The following is an 8532-nucleotide window of genomic DNA, read 5'->3' as shown; positions in this document are numbered from 1 at the left end:
CAGTAAGGAGACAAACAACAAAAGTATTTATTATTAAGACAGAACAAGCATAAAAAACCAGTAATTATATGTTGCAATATGGACAGAGATATATGAACAAACAAGGATGAGAAAATACCAGAACATGAACCTGTTGTTACCTAACACCTCAAATCCAAAGACACAGTACTTAGCCAGCTTCTAGGATCTAAATTCACCCTCCTGCATTCCACTCTCACCTTGGTTTACCCAGGCTGCTTGGCTGGAGGCTCAGCACCTTCCTTGCATATGGGAAGACTGAAGATAAAAGCCACGCTTTCTCGGCAGGCTTAAGTACCTTTGCCAGTCTGGCTATTAACATATGTCACGCTCTCATTTTTACAGGGCTTAACTATGACAGTAACTTCCTGACCCTTACCTTGCCCCCCACCCCAAAGATGCATATATACCAGATTACATTCTGCTAGGGCTGATCTTTTAGTCATCCCCAATATGTGCTCCTCCACCTCCTCTGGAGAGATCTGGCCTCAAATGCCATGGTATACGCACCTCCCTTTTGGTCCCAAACCATACCAGCCCTTTAAAAGGTGCCTTGTCCTCTCACTTTTCTCGAAGCAAGAGAGTACACTGCACATGGTCAGTGTTGTCCAGGACAATGTTTGCCAGCTGTGCCCAGCTGGTCTCAAATAGGTGCTGGAATATCAAATAAGTGCCTTGTTTGACAGCCCTTTACTTCATCCAGGATATTGCTTTGTCACCCTTCTTAGGATCCCCAAAGGTGCAATATTTACCAGACTACATTCTTGCATCCTTTGTAGACATACTTTTGTTAATCTGATATGCTGCCTCTCCTATACTATAGTTCAACCAGCTAGGTGTTAGGCCTCTTTTAAAATGTAAATATAAAATTGTCTGGCCAGATCCAGACCAGAGGCACTTCTGCAGGAGAACAGAAACCGAAACCAAGTTAAATGCTAATTCTCAACTATAGGCAGACAAGATTGAGTAAATCTGATATCTTTTATTAGACCGACTAAAATAGTTGGAAACATTCTTCTTTGCAAACTTTCAGGTGCAGACACCCTTCTTCAGGAAGAAGAAGCATCCTCTGCCTGAAGAAGGGTGTTTTACCCAAAAGCTTACAAAGAAGAATTTTTCCAACTATTTTAGTTGATCTAATAAAAGCGATCAGGTTTACCCAAAGAGCCTTGTCTGCCTGCGTCCTTAGACCAACACAGCTACAACCAACACCCCTAAATTCTTGGCAATTGACTCTTCTAAATATGAAGAGTTGCAGGTTGTTCAATTTACTCACCGCCTCGCTAACATGTCCTAAGCTGAAATATAAAGATACATCCAACTTACATTTATATCAAATACTATAGTGTATACAGATAAGAGAACAATAGACCTGAACACAGCTTTGCACTAGTTACAATTACAGACCAAACACCACAAAAGCAAACCTAATTTGAGAGACTATTCATGCATGCCACACAGTGGACTCACTAATTTTATCTCGGAGTCAGTACACTCCAAGAACGTGAAATCAGGGGCAAAAGGAAGCTTTGGACCAAGGAACCTGTGTTATTTCATCGTCAGCCCCACCCTCCTATATATGAGAACCTTTCTCATTCTTGCCTGGAAATCAAACCTATTTCTTTCCATTTTCTCATACCTCCCTTTCTCAAAACTGGCCTATTTAATGAAATAATAAGTAGCTTTTTCATTGCTTTGAAATCTTCATTAATTTGTATAAAACAAAGCATACACATCATTGTTTGAACAAGTAGATATATGTAACAAGAAAGATGTGTAATGCGTGTTTGACCTATGGAGGGACAATTTGAATAATTCTCCACATTTACATGTTTTGAAATAAAACATCAATTTTGTTTGGGTTTTGAAAACCAACATTTTTTTTTAACTTAACTTTTTTCCAAATGGTAAATTGAGTAATAGACATTTTAAAACTTTGTCATGTTTAAGTATGTTATGCTTCATTTTACATTTTAACCTTTCAAAGGCTTTTTCTATTTATTTTTAGCATGCTTTCAATTATTAATAGGAGATAAGTAATGCTATTTCTCACACTTTTTTCATACTTTTCAAAATATTTTTCCCAACGTTCATGTATTTTCCTTTTTTCTCATATCTGTATCTTTCCATAATTCTTGAGTTGTAAAAAAGGTTCAAAAAGTTTTTAAAAAGTGAATAGTGGAGAGGGAACGCCACAATCCAGTATAATGAAATGGGAAGACTATTTTTTTTTTCTTTTTCTGAGAGTTGAAACAACCTGACAGTTTTCGTTTAAATGTTCTTAACAGGTCACAAATGCTCTACTGTCAATTTCCATGATAAAAGAAACACATCTATGCATTGTTTCATTTCATTGTGCAATTTTATTATGAGGAAATTCACTTGTTTAACAAATAACTTTTTCCCATCATCTTATTCATATCAATTCATATGCAAATTCAACAAAGCCATATTTCAAGCAGGAAATCGGTGGTTGAAAAATGTTGATTAACTGGAATTAAAATGTGCTCTTCCAACTAAATGCAAGCTCTTGACTCATATATTGGCCGCGCTACTTTCTGTCAGGCAAGCTGTTGGCTAATGCCTGCAATTTATTGTATGCAAAGTAGAGACAGGAAATTATTAGCAAAACTGAGAAGAGTGAAAATGTACATTTTTAATTCTCTTGAGAGTTATGGCATTCTTATCATTCTTCAACCTATAAGTGTCGCATCTTTAAACCTGATGATAAAATCAAAGACAGGGATGATGAATTGGAACAAGGGACCATCACTGCTTGTTGCATCCTTTATATTCCCTCTGCATTTTCTCTCTACTCCATAACCATGCATTGTGATGGTCTCATTCCCACAGGATTCCCACGTATACTTCAACCTGTATAGACAAGCCCAAAACTAAATCCACCTTTACATGGCTAGGTGCTACTTAGTTACCATATTTACCTGAATTCAAGACTACTTTGAAGATGACCGCCCAATAATTATCTTTTATATATGGAAAATTATACCTGTGTTGTCATTTTGCACATATAGAATCTAATTATTGGATGGTCTTCTGAAATTCCTCTCCTTGCCCCCATCCCCACCTTTGTGGTAGGGACAGCAGTAATAGAGGGTAAGGGGCCAAACCCCCTACCCCTTGCCCCCCTATCCCTGCCTCCCCAATCCTTACCCCTATGTCTGTGCCTGACCCCCTGCTGCATATCCCCCTTACCTCCATGAGTTCTCAAAGTGGATAGTTAATGGTTCTAATCTCAGCCAATTCTTTCAGTTCCCTATGATGTATCCTATCTGGCCCTAACAATTTCATAGCATCTAGCTTATCTCAGTAATCCCTAATTTTTTCTGCCATTACTGTTTGTCTCGTTGCCTATTTTTGCTGTCAACTGCACTGTTCAACCAGTAGCTGCCCCTATTTGTGAAGCCTGAAGTTAAAAAAAGACATCAAATACTTTAGCCTTCTCTGGATTGTCCCTGACTATATTGCCTTCTGTGTTCCAGAAGGGACTTTTGGTCTTCTTGTAGAATCCCTTTTTATTGCCTTTTATGGCCCTTACCAGTTGTACTTCAAATCATGCCTTTTGCTTCCAAAATTCCTCCCTGCATGCCTGTACAATTGTCTTATACTCTTCTCTAGTGCAATTACCAAGTTTCCACTTTATAGACTTCTTTTTGTGTTTTAACTCATTGAAGAGATTGCTATCTAACCAGGCTGGACTCCTGTTGCACTTATCATTCTTCCATTGCATTGGAATAGCTTGATCCCACAACCTTAAAAGAGGCCTCCTTAATGTACAGCCAGCTCTCCTGGAGTCCTTTACCCCTCACTCTTGTTTCCCAGAGGATCCTACTCACCAGTTTGCTGAGCTTGCTAAAGTCTGCTTTTCTGAATGTCTAGTTGGGAGTAGGCTCAGTGTCTAGTTGGGAGTATATATCAAGTGGACTTCCTCAGGAGTCTTGGTCCACTATTGTTTAACTATCTTCACTAATGATTCAGACCATGGGATCCCGTGTACAGTTAGCAAGTTGGCAGGTGACACCAACTTGGGTTGAGTTGCAGACACTCCAGAGGTTAGGACTAGGACCCAGAATGATCTGAAGCTACTAAGGAAATGATCCATAATCAATAAAATGAGATTCAACACGGGAAAGTGGCAAGTTCCGTACTTGGGGCAGAATAACTGCTTGCACAAGTACAGACTGAGCAATGATTGGCTAGGCTACAACACTGTAGAGAAGAACCTGGGAGTTACAATGGACCATAAACTGAATATGAGCTGACAGTGTCTTCTTGTTGGCAAAAAAAAAGCCAGCAGCATCCTGGATTGTATTAACAGGAGTTTCTCTTGCAAATCAATTCAGCACTGGTGAAGCCTCACCTGGAGTATTGCATCCAGTTTTCAATCCCACACTTCAAAAAGGATGTGGATGGATTTCAGAGAGTCCAGCATAAAGCAAACCCCCCCCAAAAACAAAACAAAACAAAACAAAACAAAACTATTAGGGACCTGTTAAGCAAGACTTATGAGGAAAGGATGGAAGAGCTAAGGTTATGTATTCTGGAAACGAGAAGAGTGATGGTAAGATTTGATAACAGCCTTCAAACACCTAAAGGGCGATTTTTATAGAGAGGCTGGAGACAGGCTTTTCTCTGTGGCCATAGGGGACAGTACTAGAAGCAATGGCCTCAAACTGCAGTAGAAGAGATGTAGTTTAGAGATTAGGGAGAGATTTCTGACTGGGAGGGTAGTCAAGCATTGCAACAGGCTACCTAGAAAAACTGTGGTATCTCTATCGCTGGAAATTTTCAAGAGCAGATACTTGGCTGGGATGGTTTAGAAAGGAATAACCCTGTTACAGAGCTCCATTACCACAGAGTTTAACATATGTGCACAATTTGCAGTTTAGCTCTAGGTTTGCAGGTATGCACATGCCCACTGAACATGCTGGCTAGCTATGTGCACAGTGGTATATGTTTATGCAGGTATGCATGTAAGACCCAATAATTAAGTAAGGCCAGACAAAACCACATAATTAGCAAGTAATAAATTTTAAAAAAATTAAAAGCCCTGGCCTCATTGCACATACAAGTACTTATGCCATAAATTGGAGACAAAGGTCTTAGAACTGCCTTCAACCCCAGTGATCTGAACCTGTAGCTCCTACTTCCTAACAAGCTGCATTAGCTACCATGCTACAGGTTAGGTATAACCTGACTCTTCTCCTGGTTGGCTTAAAGAAAGAAATATAAGGAGTCACTGGTAAGACTGAGAACAGAATGCTTGTCTTCAGCATTTCACCCAAGTGCCTCTCCTCTCAATCATACTGCACTTCTCTGCTATACATTTAGGTGTAGGGGGTGGGATGGTGGGTAGATGCTGATCTGATTTGGGGTTTATTCACGTCTAAAGCTGTGCTAAAGGCTTTAAGGCAGAGGTGTCAAATATATGGCCAAGAAGCCTGGGTCATTTAATGATCTTTTATTGGGCCAATTGTGTACTTGGGAGAAATATTAGAAAAGCTTGACTTAGTGTCCAAAAGGTCATCTAACATCTCTCTAGTGTACAATTGGTTACAATAAAAATGATCACAAAACAAACCCTTGCTCTCACCTTTCCTGGGCCAGCATGACTACAAGGACATCCCAGTACTTCCTTGAGATATTTCAGAAACTATAATCTTGACTGAAAGTGTGTGCTTATTTTTAATTTCATAGATTTCATAGACATTCAGGCTGGAAGGGACCCTGGAGGTTCATCTAGTCCAGCCCCCTGTCCCAGGGACAGGAAGTCAGCAGGGACCATAGGATCCCAGCAAGATAAGCATCCAAATGTGTCTTGAAGGCATTCAAAGTGGGTGCTTGAACAGCTTCTGGTGGCAGTCTATTCCAGACCTTGGGGTCTGGACAGTGAAGAAGTTCTTTCGTATGTCCAGCCTGAATCGGTCACGGCAGAGTTTGTGACCATTCGATCTTGTCATCCCTTGGGGTGTGCTGGTGAACACACGTTTCCCCAGATCCTGATGACCACCCCTGATAAAATTATAGGTGACCACCAGATCACCCCTGAGCCTGCACTTTTCCAGGCTGAAGAGTCCCATGGCTCTCAGCCTTTCATTGTAAGGTCTGTTTTCCTGACCTCTGATCATGCGCGTGGCTCTTCTCTGCACCTTCTCAAGCTTCTCCACATCCTTTTTGAATTGTGGAGCCCAAAACTGGACGCAGTACTCCAGCTGCGGCCTCACCAAGGCCGAGTACAATGGGAGAATGACATCCCGGGATTTGCTTGAGAAGCATCTACAGATGCAAGCCAGCGTTTTGCTCACTTTACTAATTAAAATGATTCATTAAGTTTTCGCAATTTCCTCAAGGAATCAACACCATCAGCATACAATGTGTCCTTGCTTTGAAAAACAAGAGCAGGATATGATGGAGGCAGGGGGGTGGGGTGTATGCTTGTTTATTTTGAGCTGTAGGAGAAAAGGGTTCTAAGTTTTGTTGTAAAAAACTGATAATTTTCCACAAAAACTGGATTTTGTTGTTGCTGTTAGAGTCTCTCTAGAGTCAAAGCAGTCATTTACTCTTGGAGGGGAAGAAACAAGTCAGACTAACTGAAATTTTCTGAGCAGCTGCATTCTTGCATTCATGCCATGGCCTTCTTAAGCTTAGCAGATCATTCCCCAGTGGTGTCTTTGACAGGTTAAACTGCTTTGCTGGAATAGACAACAACAACCAGAAGTCGAGCAGGATTCCCTGTACTGCTCTGGGATCCACATCTGCATTGCTCCACTGACAAAAAGCAGCTGCCAACCTGCCTCAGACAGTCCAGTTCATGGCTTCCTTTGCACAGCAAGGTGCATCAATGTATCCATGACTCGCCAGTGATTCTTACCCAAGATGTATTATTTTAATTAGTCAGAAACACACCTAAACACAAGGAATTATTAATGGGACAGAGTAGAGCAGAGAGGTACAGCAATAGTCATCTGAAACCTCTGCATAAATACTAGCTGGCTTTTAAATAAGAGGCCTCCTAAAGAAGGGCATCCACTACACAGGATGCAGTATCTGAACCTCACTCCAGTGCACGTTCACTCCAGCACTGCTCGTCTTCTCTAGTCTTTTAATTTGGGCCGAACCAGTGATTCATCCATTCCAGTTCCTCACTGCTCATTTCCAGGAACATAGGAATTCCCAGACTGTATCAAGCAGATCCATCTTTTCTGGTAGCCTGCCTACAGCTGTGGCCAGTACCAGCTGCATTAGAGGAAGGTGCAAGAGGGCAGTTATGGAGCAAGCAGTCCCTGAAAACTTCTAAACGCCACTATTTGGAGACAGATTGAGATCTGTGCTCTGGCACACATCTTCACTGACAATTATTCGTTTCTTCTTTCACACGGCTGTTCAGTGTCTATACTCAGCAGTCCACCATGTCCATCATAGCAAAGTTCATAGTAAATACCACTTACCTTCATTTAACTGAATGAAACTGCCTCCAGCTAGAAAAACATATGATCCAGATGTGCCAAGCAACGAATCACACGCATTAATTCTTCAGGCCAAGGATGAGATGTGAAATGGTCCTCATGAATTGATAATACTTTCTTGCTCATGAAAAACTTTGTCTTGATGCTAATGACATTTGTCTGAGAAAAAAAAATCAAATGAATATGAACTAATCGAATAAATGAAGCAGCTTGCCAATGGGCAAATTGGTAACTCAAACTGAAGGGGAAGGTGTTCTTAGCTACATCAATGTGTTCTGTTTCAGGAAAATATGGCTTTGAAATGTTACTTTAATTTTTTTTTTTTTAAGTAACCACAGTTTTGGTTCTTTGTGGACATGTTTACATGAGACATTTACTGCAGAGATGACTAATTAGTTCTGCAGTAAAACATCACCATCTACATCATAGGATGTAGGAATCATAGGATTGGAAGGGACCTCAGGAGGTCACATCTAGTCCAACCCCCTGGACAAAGAAGGACCATCCCTAACTAGATTGTCCCAGCCAGAGCTTTGTCTAGCCAGGTTTTGAAACCCCCCAACAATGGAACTTCTACCACCTCTCCGGGTAACCTGGTCCAGTGCTTTACTACCTTCCCAGTGAGAAAGTTCTTGCTAATAAGTAACCTAAACTTCCCTTGCTGCAACTTGAGACCATTGCTCCTTGTTCTGTCATCTGCCACCACTGAGAATGGTCCAACTCCATCCTCTTCTGAACCCCCTTCAGGTAGTTGAAAATTGCTATTAAATCCCCTCTCAGTCTCCTCTTCTCTAGACTAAATAAGCCCAGTTCCCCCAGTCTTTCCTCATAAGTCATGCTCCCAGCCCCATCACCATTTTTGTTGCCCTCCACTGTACTCTCTCCAATTTGTCCACATCCTTTCTGTACTGGGGGGCCCAAAACCGATCACAGTACTCCAGATGTGGCCTCACCTGTTCTGAATACAAGGGAAGAATCACTTTCCTTGACCTGCTGGCAATACACCTACCAGTGCAGCCCAGTATGCTGT

The sequence above is a fragment of the Alligator mississippiensis genome, chromosome 11 (genome assembly GCF_030867095.1).
Source record: "Alligator mississippiensis isolate rAllMis1 chromosome 11, rAllMis1, whole genome shotgun sequence".
NCBI classification, from domain to species: domain Eukaryota; kingdom Metazoa; phylum Chordata; order Crocodylia; family Alligatoridae; genus Alligator; species Alligator mississippiensis.
This window is presented reverse-complemented; position numbering follows the sequence as displayed.